The sequence below is a fragment of the Talpa occidentalis genome, unplaced genomic scaffold, assembly GCF_014898055.3.
Source record: "Talpa occidentalis isolate TD23 unplaced genomic scaffold, MPIMG_talOcc4v2.1 talOcc4.13, whole genome shotgun sequence".
Taxonomy (NCBI): domain Eukaryota; kingdom Metazoa; phylum Chordata; class Mammalia; order Eulipotyphla; family Talpidae; genus Talpa; species Talpa occidentalis.
The window spans coordinates 100436572-100457671 of NW_023601322.1; the positions used below are offsets into that span (position 1 = coordinate 100436572).

Here is a 21100-nt window from a genome sequence, read left to right on the forward strand (position 1 = left end):
AGTTCCGAAAACTGCAAAGGAATGGAATGGGATGTGAGCCCAGAAATTAACCCACACTCATTGCCAGCTTCAGCAAAGGACTCAAGGGCACAGGATGAAGATAGAAATGTCTCTTCAAAAAGAGACATTTGGTATTGGGAAAACTGGACAGCCACATGCAAAAGAATTATCTCAAAATGTAAATAAAAATTTCTTCAGGGATTAAAAATTCAAATGTGAGACCTGAAACCACATAACACATAGAATGTGACACACTAAGGGACATCACCCTCAGAGAGGTACTTGGGGACTCAACAACTCCAACAGCAGGGAAACAAAGTGAAAATAAACACATGGACGACATCAAACTAAAAACCTTCCAAGTTACCACAACAACAAAGAGACAGCCTACCATAGAGCAGGAAGTATTTGCAAACCATGCATCTGACAAGGAACCAACATCCAGGATCTTTAAAGGACTCCTGCAACTCAACAATGACAAACAACCCACTCCAAGCATGGGTAGAAAAGCTAAACAGACACTTTCCCAGTGAAGATATATAGACAGCCAAGAGGTACATTAAAAAATGTTTATCGTTCATCTCTTATTACTGGGAAACAGAAATCCAAACTGAAATGAGATACCACTTCACAGGTGGAGAACAGTCCACATCAAATACAGCAGAAACAAGTTTTGGTGAGGATGTAGAGAAAAAGGACCCTCTCACACAGCAGTGGGAATGGACACTGTGGAAAACAGAATGGAGGTTTCTCAAAACATTAAAACAGTCTCAAAACATGAAAAATAAATTAGGCGTATGATCCAGCAATTCCACTCATAGGTATCTACCCCAAAATATTAATTAAGAAAACATATCTGCACTCCTGTGTTCACAGCAGCAGTATTTACAACATCCAAGTTCTGGAAACAACCTAAACGTGACTAAAGAGCATGTGGTAAATCTGCACAATGGAATACTACTCAGCCATAAAAAGACCACATTTTGCTATTTGTGACAACATGGATAGCACTGGAGGAGACTATGCTAAACATGCTAAACACTGCATGATTCACTCATACGTCGACTATAAAGAAACAAAACAAAGGAAGAGACCAGACCAAAACAACCCTCAAAATATGACTGCGGCGCTGAGGCCACCAGAAGGTGAGGGTCAGGCACAAAGGAGACAAAGGAACCAGAGAACTACGGTGGAGAGTGATGGGTGCCTTTGTTTGTGGGGGTGGTGTGGTACCACACATCTGGGAACCATACCTCTAAATCATACAGTGTTGCAAACCAGTATTAGCGCAACAAAAAGATTTTTTAAGTAGATAGGACTTGGGTGTGAGTGGCCCACTGCAACCTAGTTTTCTTTCTGCTATGCCTCAGTTCTAGACCTTTCATGATTATCCTGGAGACAGATTTCCAAGAAGAGTCAAAATGTGTCTCCACTGCCAAGAAGGTCCAGACAGTCAATCAGCAGAGGCATCAAGAAAACAAAACAGGGCCTCCCCGGTGGCGCAGCGGTTGAGTGTTGGGTTGTGAAGCTGCCCGCGGCCTCTGCGGCGCCGGTTTGATCCCCGGCTGCTCCCCGGCCACCGGAGGAGGGTCCCACATGGCGCGCAGACCTCTCCTGCCGCCCGCTGCTCCCCTCAGCAGTGTACTTCGATCCCTCTGCCTGCTCTGCTCCCCACTCTGGCTCTGGTGAATTCTCTCACCCTCCCGCGCTTCTGACTGTACCCAGTGCTTGTATAAACAAAACAAACAAACAAACAAATAAAAACATGCCTCTATTAAAAAAAATAAATAAAAAAAATTAAAACAAAACAAAACAAGGCTCCCCTGCACCTCAACAAAGCTCTTCCAGGTACAACCACATGACATTCTTTGAGGCTTTAGTCAACAACATCTTATGGAAAAATGGTAGAACTGCTGGGGAAGCCCAAGAATTACCTGGGAAAGGGATTGCACATTAGCACATGGGAGCTTGCAGTTTGGAAGACAAAACAGGAATGGAATTGCCTGGTAACAGTTAGAAAATACAAAACCAGCTTTTCAAAAAATTCCCAAGATAACATGGAAGCTTAAAGAATTTATGATTTTAGAGTTCAGTAAAAAGGAAGTGTTTTAGATGGTCAGCTCGAATGTGAATAGCAATACCTAGAGGAACTGGAATGAGTACATGAGTTCGTTTTTAAAGGTTTTAATAAGTAATGAATTGTAGATTCTCTTTTAGGGTGCAGTGGCTGGTGATAGCTTGATAGTGTTGAGACTTTAACCCCTGTGGCACCAGGGATGTCACGTTATTTTTTTGAAATTGTTACAGCTTTAAAATTTGTTTAAATATAAATGTCTTTTTTTTTTTTTAAAAAAAAAAAGATTTATTTACTTATGCATACAAGAACTGGGGTGCAGGCCAGAGGTGGGGGGGTTGAGAGGATTCACCAGAGACAGAGTGGGGAGCAGAACAGGTGGATTGACTGAAATACACTGCTGAGGGGAGCAGCCGGGAAACAGGAGGTCTGCTGCGTCATGTGGGTCACCTCCTTGGCCAGGGATCAAACTCTTGCTGCAGTGGCTGCAGAGAACTTCATGGTGCTGTGTCTTAACCCCTTGCGCCACCAGGGAGGCCCCACAAAACATCTTTTGACTTTAAAATAAATTGCTGAGGCCTCCCCATTGGCCTAGGGATTAAGTCTCAGGAGCTGACCCACAGGGCACAGCAGACCTCTCCTGTCTCCCCACTGCTCCCTTCAGCAGTGCATTTCAGTAGATCTGCCTATTCGGCTCCCCACTCTGTCTCTGGTGTATACTCTCCTCTGCCCCTCCTCACACCCCTGACCTATATCCCAGTTCTTCTGTGTATAAATAAAATCTTTAAAAATAAATAAATAAAATAAATTGCTAATTCTTTGAACTACTTTTTTTTAATTTTAAAAAGTTTACTTGTACTAAAATATCCTTTCTATAATATTTTATTATAGGGTTAGGTTCTGGTGAGAATAGGGAAAGGCAATTTTGAAATCTAAAATCCCCTCGATTTGTTAAGAAATCTTCCCACAGATGGTCAAAATATGCAGTCATGCAGCTACAGGTGAAGGAGCACCAGGCAGGTAACACTGCTGGGCGCTAGGGAAGCTCCTGGAGAGCAAACCCCCAGTTCTCATCACAAGGAGAAAAGTGTCTTCCTTGTTTCTTTTTTATTTTCTTTTCACTGTATCTACATGGGAGGGTGGGGCATAGCTGAACCTACTGTGGTGATCATTTCACAATACATGTAAATAAGCCACACTGTGCTGTATGCCTTAACCTCACACCATGATCTAAGCGAGTTATTTCTCAATAAAACTGGGGAAAAATAAATTGGCTTTTTCCTCTCCCCACCCATTCTCCTGTCCTCCTTCCACCCTTCCCCTCGCCCCTGCATACCCCATCTGTCTCTCTCTTTTTTCTTTTCTTTTTTTAAAAGATGATCTCAGTCTGGAATAAACATTCTTACGAAATCAGCCAGGATTTGTGCCAAGCATAGTGGTGCACGTCAGCTGTTTTCTGGAAAATAATTGCACATGTGACAATATCTATTATTGTAATTATACGGGGGAGCGGCTCAGAGACATTTCAGGCTGTGGGGTGTTATCTTCTGTAGTGCTGATGGGGCACGCAGACAGCATCTGATATTTTGTATAGGCAAACAGAATGTGTAAGAACGCACAGAAGTAGGGAACCACTCCTCAGGTATTCCCCAGGCGTTGGGGCCTGCATCCTGCTGGGGATGTGCTCCAAGTCACCCACAGGACGCCCTCTGGGAGGCCCGGATGAGGGGGGCTGCTTCCAGGGCTTGGACACAGGCGTCCAACAGCCTCGTTAGCCCTGGGCTCGGCTACGCTCTCAGGACACCTACCGGTGTGCATGTTCAGCTCAAGCAGCATTAATTCCAAGATGTAGAACGAGAGCCTCTTTGTGAAACTATATTGAAAACATACAACCAGAAATCCACAAACCTGAAAACAAAGTGTGTTCAATGGTGCTGGCGTGGGGAACAGAACCTTCACTGGCCCTTTTCAGGGCAGGTCCCCATATGCTAAAAGATGGACTAAGACCAGGCAAGATGTGTGCATCGTGAGGACACCTTAAAACCACCTGCCACTCTGCAGCACACCGCCGCACACCTCGTGCCCTCGTCCCAGGTGGTGCTGGGTGTGAGTCGGCCGTGCCCCGCACTGGGGCAGCCCCAGGTAGACACCCTCTGTCTGAGCTCCAGGAAGGCTGCTTCCAAGGTCATGGGCGCTGGCTGGGGAGGATCCCCTGTGCAGGGTCTGACTCTGTCACTGGCACAATGGTTTCTGCACCTTCATGTGGAGGGGGATCTTTTGTGTAGGCGCCCCCGGCAGGGGGGCAGTTTGCAAACCACATCTGCACAGAAGCATGGCTTTGCAGCTTCTACTTGGTATTTTAAAACTCTGTATCTTCCTGCATTCTGATGCATTCCCCACAAAAAGCCCAGTCTAACAAGCTGCGGGTGTCTACTCTGCGGGGTACAGACCCTTGGGTCGTCTTTACCCAAGGCATCTGGGCAGGTCTGCCCTGTGCTCACTTTCCCTGTTCTTCCCATAGTCTTCTTTCTTTTCCTTGTCTTCTGTTTTTCAACAAAACAAAACAAAACAAAACATTTTATTGCAGTGAGGTTGGCTTATAATGTTATACAAGTTTCACGTGTAAAGCACAGGAAATGACATAGCATGCGGAGCCCCTCAGTAAGTCCCGTTTCCAGCCACCACCGTACCATCACTGCTTACCCTGTCCCTCTGTCCCCGCGGCCTTCACTTCAGGGAATTGGTTTTGTTCTCAATAGTCTGAAATTTTGTTTTTGTTTTGTTTGTTCACTTGTTTATCTTCCGCACACAAATGCGATCACATGGTGTGTCTTTCCCATCTGGCTTATCTCACCGAGCATAAGTCCCCCAGGTCCCTCTGTGCCACTGTGGAAGGCCAGAGTTTCTCTTTTCTCCCTCTTTACAGCTGAGCAGCATCCCGCAGTGTACACATACCACGCCTTCCTCATCTGCCCCAGGGTCTTAGGGTGTTTCCCACTCACGGCTGTTGTGAACAGTGCTGCCACAGCACAAAGGCATCTCTTCAAATGTGCATTCTCCTCACAAATGCCCAGAAGTGGCTACTGGGCTGGACTGCATCCAGAAGGCTCTCCATAATGGCTTCACCAGTGTTATTCCCACCAACAGCCGCTCTCGCTTCTCAGCACCCGGGCCGCCCACACACTCGAAGCAGGAGGCTCGGCCTGCGATTTCCTCTTGCACTAAAGTCAGGGACAGGGGCCACTGCTGGGGCTCCCCTGGCCTCATGCTGGGGCCCGGGCTGCACTGAGGCAGAATCTGGGTCTCTGTCTTTGTGGGGCATGCTGCCTGGTCCTGCCCCTTACTTGTGAGAACTGACGCTCCTGGCGCAGTCTCTGGGCCCTGCACCCAATGTGGGAGCTCCATTTTGAGGCAATTTAGCTTAATCACCTCCCAGACGAAGGCCTCAGTGTTGTGTTTTTTGGGAGGGTGGCAGAGGGGAGTTGCACAGAAGGGTTATTCTACTTTTTAGTTCCATAACATAGAAGTCTCTCAATATCCCCCATCTCACAATGTTATGGCCAAGGGAACCCCACCAGAGCCCCTCCATGACTCAAGATCACCAAGACCTAGAGTAAGAGGAGGCAGGGACATGCTGTTTTCCCTTGGTGACTGCTCAAAATCCCCGCGACTAGTGAAATATTTTCAACATCCACCAGGATGTAGCAGGTGGAATTCTCTGTTTCGTCAAGCTCCCTATAGGCATTCACTTTTATTCAGTCAGGTCTCTCTTAAAACATGCCACCCTGGATGCAGGGGCACTCTTGGTTGGTGTTAAAGGAGAGCTGGTGCCCAGAGATGGGGCCTGGCAAGATGATAAGGGGACCCCTTCCTCCGAGCCAGCCCACTGCGGGCTAGGCCTGGAGGAGAAATTAACCTGCCAGCAGCAGGTGGGTTTCCTGCTCCTGTAATTGTTTCTCCTGTGATGGCCTTTTCACAATTTGGGAAGATCTGGGTTTTATTCATGTTATGGGGCAAACAAATTTCTACACACAAAAAAAATCATTGCTGTATTGGGTTCCTAAGCATTAGGGGGCACGTACTGTTTGCAGCTAAGGAAAGCTCCTAGAACATCTCGGATTTGTGATTTGGGGCATCATAGTGTCTCTTCCTGGTTGACAGGAGAAACAAGACAGACCCTCATCGTCCTCAGAGCAGGTAACGAGAAGCAGAATGACGCTCACAGCACCCGCCTCAAGTCTGTTTAACCTGCCAGGACAGCACACTAATGAACCTGAGCTAATTAGCAGCATAAACTGCTCACTGGCCTTGCTGCCTCCAAGACTTGGCCAAGTCAAGCACTGCACATTAGCAACTACACAGGGTCCACACACACTTGGGGTCTGCGTGCTGATGAGCACGCAGATGAGCACGCAGACCTGGGACTCTGACAGAGCAGAGTGAAAACTGGCGGGGCTCTGCCTCCTAAGCAGGGCATACTAAAGGAAACAAGTCATTATTTTAATATTTTGCTCAATTTGAGAACTAAAGGATGATTAACGTATGAGAAGTGGGTCAATTTTGATGAGATCAATCCATATTAAAAAATTATCAATCCATTATTAAAAAACCCGGCGATATTTTCTTTACTTTTGAACTGAATTATAGCTATTCCAACCTGTTAAAAAAAATGGATGAAAAATTGCCTTTGCTGTGAGTAAACAATTTCCAACTCTCGCCAAAGTTCTCGGGACGTCCTATAACAGGCATCTCCGCCACCTGGCGTCCAGCCCCGGAACCGCAGGGCAGAGCCAAGAGGCGCTTCAGGAACCGCAGCCCAGCGGGGTGGCAGTGCCGGCCCGAGCAGGAGCAGCGCAGCCACAGCTTGCTCTGCCTCCGCCTGTCCACCATCGTCTACATATGAGATGCACTGTTTTCCTCCGCAGGCCAACAGTGTTACATTTTCTAAGAAAGTATGACATTTTGGGGACTGCTGTTTAAACCTTCCTTAGTCACGAGAAACCTGATTTTAATTTATTTAATTCCTGATTTTGAGGCTTTATATAGTTCACACTAGACTGTGCTGTCATTTCTTCTCTCCTCTTCGTCCATAGTAACTGCAGTCTAAACCAATTTCCACACAGGGATAAAAGGTGTAAACTGTGCAAATAGTACATGGAAATATGCAACACATTCCCCAGAGTCCAAAAGAAAAACAACTCAGGTGAAACTAGTCAGAGGTTCTTTGTGTGTGAGGGGGAGGAGGTTCTGTTCAAGCATTAAATCCAGTGAGGAAAAAAATGCCCACCCTGTAAGAAATTCTGCCCGAGATGGTTCTTAAAGAAGTGACGCTCAGCTTGGGTCCAGAGACATAAAAATGCTACTGTGGACGCGTCTGCGATTTCCTGTGTGAGCACACTTCAGGCGTCATCTTCTGGTCCTCCACATCTGGTGGCAGCAGCAATGGGAAATGACATGCATCCCATTTCTCCTACTAGGCAGATTCCTCAACAAATGGCTCTAACAGATTGATTTCCTCATGATTTGCAAGGAAGATGTGGATAAAACAAACCAGTGTTTCAAAATATAACAGCTGGTGAAAATAAGCATTGCACTAAGCACATTAAAACATCAAATAAAATTCTGATCCCCTATATCACACGGTTGTCTACCTGTATCTGTCTGTTCATCCATCTGTCGGTTGATCTGTGCACCGTACGGAGAGAACACCTCCATCCGCATGGTCCACTGTGGCCCTGCAGTTCTGCGAGCCCAACACATTATCAATGGAATGTACAGTCATGATTCCATCCAAATCCTGTTGCCAGTGAAACAGGAAGACAGTCAAAATATTACTCTGGTGTGTTCTGGTATTAATGCTTATCAAGATTTTAAACTTATGAGAAATGAGTTCTCATAGCTTATCACAGAGCAAAAGAATTTAAGTTGATTATATAAATTTTCATCTTCTCACCACCATTTCAAATTTCCTTCCTCCTCCTCATGGAACTCCCAGTGTGCTCAGCAGAGCCTGGTGAAAGCAGAGCCTCATGCAGAGGCAGCCCTACCCCACGGATGAGACACAAGCTCCCCTGCCTCTCCCACTCTCCGAGGACGGAGCCCCTTCCTCTCCAGCCTACGCCAGGGCCTGTCCCTCCCTTCCCACCCCTGCAAGGCTGCTTCCCCAGCCTTTCCCACTCTGCTCCGTAACGCCTACCTCAAACTTTCTCTTGACTCTGAGATCAGAATCCACTAAAGTTTTTCTCATCCTTCAAAAACAAACTGGTACACAGAAAGCTAGCCAAGGACAAGAAAAGCAAATTCTCACGACCAAGAAACAAGACAAAATATACCGTCTTGTTTGACCTGATCTCCCTTCAACTCGCACTCCATCGTTGTCCCGCTTTTTTTTTTTTCCCTGTCTCCACTTTCTCAATACTTGTTGCTCCTGAATCCAATTACTCCCGGTTTCCTCCCCAACAAGCAGCTTGACTCACCCGTGAAAGTCACCGGAGACCAATCTTCACCAAACAGACCTGGCCTATTTGCCAGGTGACTACCCTTTTTGATTCTCATAGTTCCCCTCTTCTCACTCTACAATAGGAATTTTTAAGCCCTGGTTCTGCCGGGGTTCACAGACTCAGGTTTGTGAACCGAAGTTTGGTGCTTGGTTATATGTAATTTTCTAGTGATTAAGTCCACAGCTTTGTAGCAGGTGCTCGAGGCACTGTCTTCCCCAAAGGCTAATAACCACTTCTCTATTGTGGTCTTCAAAGGTGATACTGAAAATTTACTTTTAAACACTCTAACATATTACCACATGCATGTGAAGAACAATTATTTTCTTAAGTGACTTTCAAAACAACTGTACAAAGTAGGTATGACAAGTTCCACTTTACAGATTAGGAAACTGAGGCAGAGAGAGGCTAAGTGACTTAGCGAAGGACACAGTGACTTAGCGAATTGCCACCCACTTGCTGGCAATTCTCAAAGCTACATCTCCAGCCCCTGTCTCCAAGCTCTAGACGCACGGCGCTGAGTCCCCTGCGTGGAAGCTGCCTGGGTTAACCCGCTGAACATTTCGGACACTGAACTTTTACCTTCCTCCCTAACCTAGTTCTCCTGCAGTCATCAGTTTCATTATTTCCTTTTCTCTCTTATGATCAATCTTCAATGCTCTGAATTTAAATCCATATTATTGCTGCTTCAGGTTCTAGTGAAGCTTCACCTGGAGCATGACACAAAGCCCTTCCTGCCCCACGGCTCCGATGAGAGCCCCGTGTGGGGACAGAGCAGATGGGGGAAGGTCTTCCAGGACCTCTGCCCGCTCTACAGCCCTCTCCAGCTTCTCCCTCCCCACCGCTCAGTGCCACTGAGTTACGTGGTGCCCACCAAGTTCCCCGCTATTTCCCATTCGTGCCTATGCTCCTGCGCCCCAGCCGAGTCCTGTCATGAAGTTGCTGGCCCTGCCCTGTGCCCACACAAGCTGCTGCTGGAATGGCTGCGGAAGGGAAGAATGAAGGTGACTGCGAGGGGTTGGCCTCAGTAAGGAGGGTGGTTGTCAGTCTTTGAGAATGAAAGACAGTGGCAATATAGGCAAAGAGAACAGTCTTGCCATGGGCACACGGAGTTCAAATGGCATTAGATTCCCAAGAGACGTGGCTGATCAGGCATTTGGCTACTGAGACAGGAATTCAGGACCAGACTAGAGATCCATGCCAGCATGCAGATATCTGAAGTCCTGAGGCCAAGTCAGAGACCCTCGGGGCTGAACGAGGCGAGAAAAGAGGTCAAGCCTGGGTCCTGTGCAGGAACAATGTGCTCACATGTCTGTCTGCTCACGCAGGTGAGACTGGCCCAGTGTCCTGGCTCTGCTCAGGTCACCCTTCCTTTCAAGCTTTGAGGAATGAAAGCACGTTGGGCACAGCCGGCGAGTGGACGGAGCAGCTGAAACAGGTGATGTTCAACGGAGGTCACCACCGGGAGACTCACAGGACTCGCACCAGCCGTGCACGTAAACGAGGAGGCGCGGGTGTGAGGACTGGGGTGGACAATGGAAAGTGTGTGCCCTGGCATAGGGGCGCCATGATCCAACTGGGTGGTGGCTGCCATGCATGAAGCTGGTCCGGAGTGGACAATTTTCTGACTCTAACAGACCCTGGAAATCTGGACTTTAGATGTAAAATCTCATGTTAGCCAACATTCTGTAGGTTAAGTGAAATTTTTCCTGAACCTGTTGATTATCCTACTGGCCCCAGCAGTTCACACCATCTTATAGGTGAGGGAAAGGGGCCTTCCTTACCTGTCAGCACGGGGGCAGCATTCACAGGCAGCAATTTCTCCTCTAGGCTTTGGGCTCAAGTTGAGGCTACCTTTTTGCTTGGACAGAAATGCCCAAAAATTGCAACCATGAGGACTTGCCCATAAAAATGGTTAGGTTTTTCCTCCTTTAACTTGATTGTTTAATGGATCAGTTTTCCCATCTGGAAAATGGGAATAATCATCTTAGTGCAAATTAAATAACCCATATAATTATCTCACAATGTTATGCTGAGAGTCAAATGAGATAATAATCTATGTTTAGTGACATGGAAGCTTTAAAGAGAGTAAAGTGTTATTGCCCCAGAGATTAATCCAGGACAAGGCACACACAGCTGGCTTAATTTAATGATCTCAGCCAACTTCACATCAAACAACAGCCCACTCCCCAGAACGTAATTTAAAACTCTTACTAATTCTTAGAATCAAGAGTTCCACAGAAGGTGCTGGCTAATGGACATTTAAACACATCTCTCTTCAGTGAACAGGATATGGCATCACAACTGTATGACTTTGACAGAAAAACCTAAGAGAAACTCCATGTCTTGAACAAAGTTATACAATTAGTGCAGAAGAAACCTTAAGTCCCAGGGTACACAGCATAAAATTGAAATTTTACAATCAAGTTTTACAAGTAATTCATTAAGAAAATGCCACTGGTGGAATCAAAGGTGGTTCCATGCCGGTGAGAATTCTCTATTGTATCACATGTTCACAGTGTGGGGAGGTTTAACTGTGTTATTTAAAGACCGACCCTGCTCTTACCCCCGGAAAAAACTGTTGTATGTTCCTTTCAGAATATTTGAAAAATACAGAAAAAAAAATCCCGACTGACTGCAGTAACCAGAGAAGTATACTGCATATATCTTCCAGATAGAAGCGTGCAAACACATGTGTGTACAAGCACACACTGGTATATGTATTATGTGTATATATGTTGTAAATGTATACTTGTAGCAAAAATGGGATCAAAGTGTTACTAACTATCCTTCAGAAGTAGAATTTCAATGACTTCTATAATTAGTGTCTTATTTTTCCACTGTATTCTGCAACCTCGTAGAAAAACCCTTGGTATGGGCCGTTTGATCAGTTTTCACCTAATGGTAGCAGTATCTTATCTGTTTATGAATTTATCTGTGAAAGTAACAGTGGGAACATTCTGACAAGGACAGAGAGATTTCAGACTCTGAAATAGCTGCACATCTTTATAGTGATTTGTTTAACTAATGAGCCATAGTTAATATCTCAGGACCTAATTGCAAATTGGATCTTTGGCTTGAATGTATGGATCAAACTGTCACTATAATAGCTGTAAAGTAATTAAAATGGTGGAACCAAGTGGTGCACTTAGCAGTAAACATCCATCACAACTAATTTAAGGAGAAGTGACGCAATGCACTTCATAAAGCTTTGCTAGCTGTCCTAAATGCTATTTATTCTCTGAGGCTCATTTAATCTTAAAATTGTATCTGGGCAACCTAGTAATAAATACTTGCACTCCTACATGATTACATGTTTTCCTGCAATTCCAGTTACTATAGTATGTCATTCTATGGTATTTTGTTATTAATGAAAAGTTAAAACAATGTAAAAGTGTGGTTAAAAAAACCAGACATGATGATGCTTGCAAGCTCAGTATTTAGTACTGTTAAAGTTGCTAGCGTATTTTTGGTTGTTGTACATTGCAAGAAATATTTGTTGTTTCATTTTCCTGCCACTGTTTTCTTCGAATACTTCAGAAAAGATTGCTTGAGTATGTTTTGCAATCACGAATAGATTTCATGAAATATTGGGGGTTTGGGGTTGGTGCAGGTTTTATTTTTATAATAGGGTCTCAGGCAGAGCAAACATTAAGTGGCACCTCTTCACCTCAGACAGAGTTGAGACTGTTGTCAGGGAATCACAGTAATGCTGACTGCAGGATGCTCACATCCCTCCCTTCCTGTTTCTACTCCTTTAATTTTTTTCTTTTCTTTCTTTCCCTTTCTTCCTTTATTTCTCCATTTTTCTTTTTGGAGACAAACATAAGGTAGTAACACAGATGCTGTACACCTGAAGCCTTTATAATGCTAGAAACAAATGTTACTGCGACCCGATGGGATCCCAGGAGCACAGGCGTGGTGTGATAACTAGGAGACCTGAGACCTATTACCTATGCATACTTAGTTATGGCCACGTGGAACTTGTTTTAATTTATTATTTTCTTATTGAGGCAATATTGGTTTGCGATACTGTATGTGATTTAGAGGTACAGGTTCATACCTCCTCACCACACCTCTACCACGGCACCCATCATCCTCCACCAGGACTCACTGAGCCCCTTCCTTGCTTTGCTTCCTCCCGCTTCCTCTCTGGTAGCTTCAATTCTACAGTCAGATTTCTACTGTTTGTTTTGGTCTAGTTTTGTTTGTTCTTGTGTGTTGTTTCTCTATATCCTACTTGAGTGAAATCAAGCATTGGATCATACATAATGACTAAGTGGGAATTACTTCAGAGATGAAAGAATGATTCACCATTGGCAAATCAATGCATTTCACCCCATCCACAAAAGGAAAGCTAAAAATCACATGATCATATCAGCAGATGCAGAGAAAGCATTGGATAAGATCCAACATCCATTTATGTCAAAATCTCCTAAAAACTGGGGATAGAAGGAACAAACCTCAACATAACAAGTGGCATGGATAACAAATCCACAGCTAATATCATATTCAATTGTGAAAAACTGAAAGCTTTTCCCCTAAGATCTCTTATAAGACAAGGATGTCCACTTTCACCACCACAACAGAAGTCCTACCTAGAACAATTAGATAAGAGAAAGATGCAAGAGGAACCCAAATTGGGAAAGAAGTAAAAACTATTATTATTTGCAGATGGCATGATAATATTTCTAGAAAACCCTAAAAGACTCACTGAAAAACTATCAGAAATAATGAATGAGTAAAGTCCCAGTCTACAAAATCAATATATAAGAATTGGTTCCTTTCCTCTACACAGTCAGTGAACTAGAAGAGAAAGAAGTCAAGAAAATATTTACAATCACATCAAAAAGAATACCTAGGAATAAATTTAACAAAAGAGGTAAAAGACATCAAAAACTATTTAAGACAGTGTTAAAAAACAGAATGCATGAGAAGTAGAAGGTTATCCTCTAATCGTGGGCTGGAAGAATTAACACTGTTAAAATGGCCACTTACCCTAAACCAATATTCAGACTCAATGCAATCCTTGTCAAGGTTTCAGTGGCATCCTTCAAGGAAACAGAACAAGCATTACTGAAATTTACATGGAATCATGAAAGTCCCCCAAAGTCAAAGGAACAGGGGACTCACGCTCCCAGACGCCAAACTGTACTACAAAGCTACTGTAATCACAACAGTATGGTATTGTCATATGGACAGACACAGAGATCAATGAAACAGAAGTGACAGCCAAGAAATAAAGTCACACTTATATACTTAATCTACAAGAAAAGAAGCCAAGAGTATGCCACTGGTTTGATTTTACTCATAGGAACTAGGAATCTTTCCTTTCCAGTCCACCTTAGGAAATATCCTGGCATATTCATAATGAATAATCCATTTAACAGTATGTAAAAGTTTTGTGAGCTTTTTTTAATCCAAATAACTTCAGTAAACAGCATTGTAGTGGAAATGCATCGTTTCATTACTTTACTGTATTTTTAATCATTCTAGAAATCCTTTAAATCCAAATAACTTCCAGTTTTGTGAGCTTTTAACAAGATTTTGAGAAACAGACTTTACTCATTTTACAACAGAGACAAAATTTCAGGTTTTAAAACAGGAACAACCAAGACTCACCATTCTGAGACTAAATTTATTTAGAATTTTTCTTGTCTTCTGTAGTAATACCAGAGGTCGACAACCCATTTTTACACTCCTATTAATATTATTCAATTTTACACTCCTATTAATAATATTTCTAATATCATGTTATATGTTTGTATACACAAGAAAAAGCCTCTGCTTTCTAAATAGAAAATCTTCAGCTTGATAATTTCCTTTTCTTTTAAACTGAGGTATAATTGACAGTACACAATTATGGCATAATTGATGTACAACATGGCTGGATATTTGTACATAATGTGAACACACATTAAGTCTAGTTAACAACTGCCACCACACAGTCATATTTTTTCCCTTGTGATGAGAACCCTTAAGATCCACTACCTTAGCAATTTCCAAGAATGCAATACAATTTTAGTAATTACAGTCACCATGCTGTATGTCACATACGCAGGACTTGTTTTATAGCTGGTAGTTTGTACTTTTTGATCTCCTTAACTCATTTTGCCCAACAGCACCCCACACCCCTCCTCTGGCAACCACCAATCTGCTCTTTGTTCTCTGTTATCTATGAGCTCATCTTTGGGTGTTTTATTTTTTTAAGATTCCACATATAAGTGAGGTCACATGGTATTTGTTTTTCTCTGTCTTATTTCACTTAGCATAATGCCCTCAAGAGCAATCCATGCTGCTGCAAACAAGGTTTCCCTTTTTTTAAAAAGGCTGAATGAGATCTGATGGTATGTAACACTATATTTTCTTTATCCACTAATCCACCGATGGAACTTGGGTTACTTCCACAACCTGGCTACTGTACATAATGTTGCTATAAATATGGGAGTGCATATATATATCCAGTTAGTGATTTTGTTTTCCTTTGGTAAATACCCAGAAAACAAGGGGATATTCACAGAGGGTAAACGAAGACAGCACAGACACTGAAACTTTATAAAATGAAGTATGACTATGTTAACAGTTTGGAAATCATTAGTGTGCTTTTCTCTCAAAAATACCACAGTGTGGGCCTCCCCAGTGGCACAGCGGTTGAGCCCTGGGTTGCAGGGCTGCCCGCAGCCCCTGCAGCACTGGTTTGATTCCCGGCTGCTCCCTGGCCACCGGAGGAGGGTCCCACATGGTGCGCAGACCTCTCCTGCCGCCCGCTGCTCCACTCGGCAGTGTACTTCGTTTTGGTCCTTCTGCCTGCTCTGCTCCCCGCTGACTCGGGTGAATTCTCTCACCCTCCCGCACTTCTGACTGTACCCAGTGCTTGTATAAATAAATAAATAAATCTTAAAAAAAACCAAAAAATAAAGGCTAAAAAAAAATACCACAGTGTCCCCCCTAACTGACTAGAAGCATACACAGTCTGTCTACGTCTGTCTACTCTCTCTGATGTCTGGATTATGTCAGCATCTCCTTTTGCTCTTTCCATCTTTCAACAACTGTGTAACCAATTTCCCCAATATTAAATCTCTACATACCTGGACACTGGCCAAAACCCTGTATTTTAAATTAAATAAAGATAAAAGTTTGGTTTTCATTTCTCTTAGTGTCTGGCATTGGCCAACAAGACCATTTTAAATTGAGGCAAAATAACCAAGATATACTTTTTCTGCTAACCTGAATTACAATGTGCATGAAATTTGCAATTTGACTATCTTTCACTTGTACTTTTTACAGCCTAGAACTTCATTTAGGATTAATGTTTCTTTGTCACAGTTCTGCTAATAAAATTTAACAATTCTGAGCAAGACAATCCCAGCATTTTAATGATCTTTTACAATCACTTTTCAGAAGAAATGTTTCAATAGTAACATTTTCCTGAAACTATAAATTGGCTTCCTTTTAAAGATGACGCCACGATATATTGTTTTTCATATAAATCAGATCAGCCTTCTAACAATTTTCCATTTACTTGAAATATGATGCCTGAGTGGATTTCTGTTACGATCACGCCCGCAGTGGTTGTCACCAGGATTTCTGTTCTCCTCTCAAATCTTACCCGCTGACCTAGAAAGCTTCCCTATGGCAGGATTACGACTATTGATTAAACTACAACTTCTTCCTCTAAAAAAGACTTACGACCTCTTGCTGGATCACACACAGTATAGGGACTTAAAAATCAAGGAAATTTATCTAGAGGAAAAGAGATTTAGAATGGGAAGGTAGAACTCAACCCACACAACTCTTGCAAGAGAATGATACATTGATATTTGGCTCCAAGTTTCTGATTTCCAACAGCCAAAAGGACAAAATTACCAACAGCCATACTGCACTAAAACAATAGTAATACATGCAAATAAAGTTGAAGAAGCTAATATTTTTCAGGTTATACAATTTGAGAACAATTTCTCCTCAAATTTTTGTATTTTGGAGACCTAAGAGTAGGACACAGAATCAGAATGGACAATATTATCAAAAATGTCCTTAAAACCCAGATAACTAGTTTTGCACAGCTTTTTCTTACAGTGACTTTTCATTCAAGTTGAAGGCAAAGGTCCAAGACGCAATGTAGTAAAGGCAATTTCTCTAAAAGTCAGTAATGAAAAATACCATAGCAATGAAATAAGTTTTCCTAATGTTAGGATTGACTCAGGGATAAAAAAATTCAAAGCTATTTATTGGGTTCTGTGAACTCCACACTACCATTTGATTAGCCTTTTGTGGTAATTATTTCTTGCACTTTGACTTGTTGATAACAGTTAGCCAGTGACAGGTATTGTGTTATCTGACAAATGCCTTGGAGGAGTTACTGGGTGTTACCTGATTGAAGTTCATGTATTTTAAAATCTCATATACTGCAAAAAATAAACACTTAAAAAATCCACTGAGTGAGGAGGGAAAGGTTAATGTGCCTGACTGAAAAGCAGGGTGCATCCAGAGGGCCCCAGCTGGAGGGGGCTTACTCCTCTGAGGCCAGGGGGTGCCTAGACAGTTTAAAGATTTTTCTCAGAAAACAGTTCTGGGTCTGCTCCAGGAAAAGGCAGGTCAATAAACACAGTTCCAAAGGTCCTCACAAAGACCATGACTTCGACAGTTTTTGCCTGAAAAACTTCCAAAGCAGAATTACCCACAGAAAAACCTGAGAGATTCACTATGGACTGCTCCCCTGACAGACAAGAATGACCGACATGCTGTTCGCTTACAGACGTAAACCAGGGAAATGTTGGAAGACATCTGCCAAAAATGTGAAAAGGTGTTTGAAGATAACTGACCTTAAACTCCTGTTACATGGAGGGAATACTGGGTACTGTGTATAAAAGCATTAGTGAAAGGTTCTCTTTTTAGCTTTTTTCTTCAAGGTTATAAAGTTGCGAATGATTTCTCTCAGCTTCCAAGTGTCTTAATAAGACAATTGGTAACTCGGTATGTGTGTAAAAGTCATGAAAAAGCTGTAAATGTTAGAATTTCTGAACAACCACGCAAGAAAGGCTGATCATTAAAGTGCTCACAGGCCTTCTACTATGTGTTCCAAGCACTGTCAAAGGCTGACCTCATGAAAGAAATGACCCATCCCCATAACTGCATATCTCCGTATTACAAGGCCAAGTTCTAGCTGATGTACGCTGGCATGCAGAGTGCTAGGAGGAGGTCAAGAGACATGACCACGGAGGGATGGGAGGAGGAAGGGGAAAGAAAGTTGGCACGTTCTAAAACTGAAATAAAAGCTGCCCCCCTTTAATTTCTCTTCAAAACACAGAGGGAAACAGTGTGATGTGAGCAAAGAAGACAAGAGCGAGCCATCATTTGCTCCATCTTCTCCCCAACTCCCATCTTCTGGGTGCTCCTGGGTGACAAATGTTAGCAGCTGATGCGTTCCTTTTCACGTTTTCCTACATGCTCGGTCCTTCATGAACCTGTGCAGAAGGAGGCCGACGCTGACTTCTTAATTGTTTCCGCACCACACACCTTAGGCTATGGTTACTTTTCGCCATTCTCACACCTCAGATCAGTTCCAGTTCCTCTTAAGTTGCTTAATAGTTCACCGTGTGAGTGTCTCCCTGAATACCAACACCCCATGCCAACTTCCAGACTGTGGCTGTCAATTTCAAAACCAAGTGAAAAAGAGACACCAGCATGTGTCCCAAGAAGAGAAGGCAAGGGGAGGCTTTCACATTGCTCTTGCATTTCACAAACTAATTCGACAAAGACTGACTGAAGTATTAACATTTCAGCGTGTTTTTAAATAGACATGTTTGTGTATTTATTTATTCCCTGCTTTGACCCCAGCAGCCAGGTGACCTGGAGACAATCACAAAAGGGAGGAAAGTCACCCCAAGCCAAACTAAACCAATGGATACAAGATGTAAAATAACAGATACTTAAGAAATGACAAAAAGTAAACAAAGAAGTGGAGTCAGTGGATCAGGAGATGACTGGCAAAGACTGGCCTCCTGGAAGGGTGGGAAGGTCAGACAGACAAGGAGCATCGCTTTGTTGCTGAGCAAAGTTCTGGGGCGCAGTGGAGGGCACTTGTGACAGTGAAGATGTGATATCATCAGCCTGCTGCTGGGAGGGCTGCCACTGAAGGGGCACCCTGCCGCCTCTTGATTCTCGCCAGGCAGGAGTTAGGAATCAGGACACTTCCCGGAGTGTGGTCATCCCTGAGGACCAGGGGACTCTAGAGACCGGGTACACTTGGCAAAAGTTAAAAGACAGGGGGCCCGGGAGCTTTGTCTCTGGGGAGACAACTGCACTTCAACCTGACACCAGTTTTTCCATTTCTGTGACTGAATTTCATTTGCCCAACGCTTTGGTTGAATATTATTTTATTTTGAGCGGACACGTTATGTAATTTTATGCTGGAAAATGGTTCAAATTGTTCTAATATAATTGTTCTAACTGTTCAAATTGTTCTAATATAAGTCCCTCCCCAAGAAAGCAGATTTTCTCTTTTCTCATCGAACACAAATACACAAAGTGACCTAAAGAGAAGACATCTGTCCGCAGCTGACATGTTCACTTCCTTTACAGTGGGAAGAGGAGGAATTGTAAATGATCCCGCCATCTAGCATGAGTCATTTAATTTGCTCAGCCCCCCATGAGTGGCGTTTGGCATAATGAGATCCGGGCGCAGGACAGTCAGTGACACTCACCTGGGCGTGGTGCAGTCAGGATGGGATGACACAGGCTCAGGGCTCCAGAAGGACTGACATCCAAGTACCGAATTATCTGGCTGGACGAAAGCAGCACTTGCAGATGAGTGGACAGGATAGCAGCCGGGTGACCTGGAAACAATCATAAAGGGAGGAAAGTCACCCCAAGGCAAACTAAACCAAATGCTGATTCTGCCCCAGAGAGGGGATGCTGGCTCAGGACCCTAGGTGACCTTGACAATCACTCCTGGGAGCTGGTCTCCGCATTCGGCGCATTAACAGCATTTTCGGTTTTATTCCTTCTAAGTGGTACAATCTGTGTGATGACATCTTCCTTCTTGTAAACAATAGGGGCTAAGCAGCAGAGTCCTTGCAGCCTTCCTATCTGGCTATAAGTGAAAGCGCTCATGGCATGTGTGTGACTGGGCATTCCTTCGGGGCAGAATCTCCACAGGAAACACTGGCACTCACACAATCCCCACCGGAGTGTATCTAGTCAACTGCTTGTGCACAGGGGGATTATTCTTATTTGATAATAAGCCCCTGAGGGCTGGAAACACCAGTCTTCATCTGCTGGCCCATGCGCCCATCCATGCACCCGTTGTGCCAAGTGCTGTGCCAAGGTCAGGTAGTCAGAGCTCACGTCTACCTGGGACAGGGGTTCCCAATCAGGCTGCAGACTCACCCCAGGGCTGGACGCTCCCCGCCCCAGGAAGTCTGACTTCATGGGGCTGGATCGTGCTGGGAACTGGCATGTACTTTCTGGGCTTTCAAGGTGATTCCAAGGCCAAACTGGGAACCACTGAGTCAAACAGTCAGGCTAATGCTGCGTTCTAAAATGTAGAAAATTGGGAGGGGGGGTTGTTGGCAAAAGTAAACACAGTCATAGTTTCTTCCCTTTTAGCCCTCACAGCACCCACCGCAAGGGCACAGGTCTTGCAGATTCGACGATTCCCACTAGGCTCCATCGCCTACTTCACCACTGCACACTGCACTGCAGGACAATTCCTTCATTCACTAGTTGAGTTTTAGTCAAGGTTAAAGAGAAAGTGGGGGTCTTTTTTGGCAGAAGTAATGAATTTAGTTGTTGCTACATTTAGCTTTATAGCTTTCAGATCACTGATGTTTTATGATGAAATCTAATTGACCTTTTTAATGGGCAAGAGCTTTTTTCCCTAACTTTGAAGAGGCTGATTTTTATTTTTGTGATACAATTTTTGTTTCGTTACTATCTAACTGTCCTTAATTTGTAAATTACACTTTATCATAGGCGTGCTATACAGGGATACCGCACAGTGAAGTACGCATGGCTTCGGCATCCATGGCCAGGCTGCTCATCAGCCTCCCCGAGGACAGTGAGAGGACCAGAAATCACGAGAGAGTGCCATAAATCCTGTATGAATGTACCTTGTGTGTCTACAACTGCAACTGCAACTCCCGTTAAGGTGGTCATGGAACTGTGACAGCAAACCCTGACTGGGGAACCTCGCCAGGGTCACGTCAGTGCTATCAGGTATGTGGGGGATCCATTCCTGCCCAGACACCCGCTCTGGAAATCACTCTTCTCGCTCAGGTTCAGACCAGTCGAATGCCCCCTCCTACAGGCACATGACCCCAGGCGCCCAGGCCAGATGGGTCAGAGTCCGGATGGGTTAGAGTCCAGCTCCAGCCACACTGGGCAAAGCCAGTTTTAAGGAAACCAATCATGAGGAGCAGGCACCGTGTGGGGGGACTGGAAACACTACTCAGAGAGCATCATTTCTACAGTGAAATTTGAGCAGTTTCAGAATAAAAGTGTGAAAAATCGTCAAGTAAGATTTGGCACT

The 21100-nt window shown here is 43.9% G+C and overlaps 1 long non-coding RNA gene across 1 annotated transcript in view; it reads right to left on the minus strand.

Moving 5' to 3' along the window:
* Positions 1 to 21100, minus strand: part of LOC119243683 (uncharacterized) — a 58180-nt gene that overhangs the window by 14681 nt on the left and 22399 nt on the right. The window contains exons 2-3 of the long non-coding RNA XR_008551578.1: positions 19275 to 19406; positions 13570 to 13622 (exon numbers count right to left, since the gene is read on the minus strand). This is a non-coding gene — a long non-coding RNA (uncharacterized LOC119243683). The remainder of the gene's footprint in view (positions 1 to 13569; positions 13623 to 19274; positions 19407 to 21100) is intronic.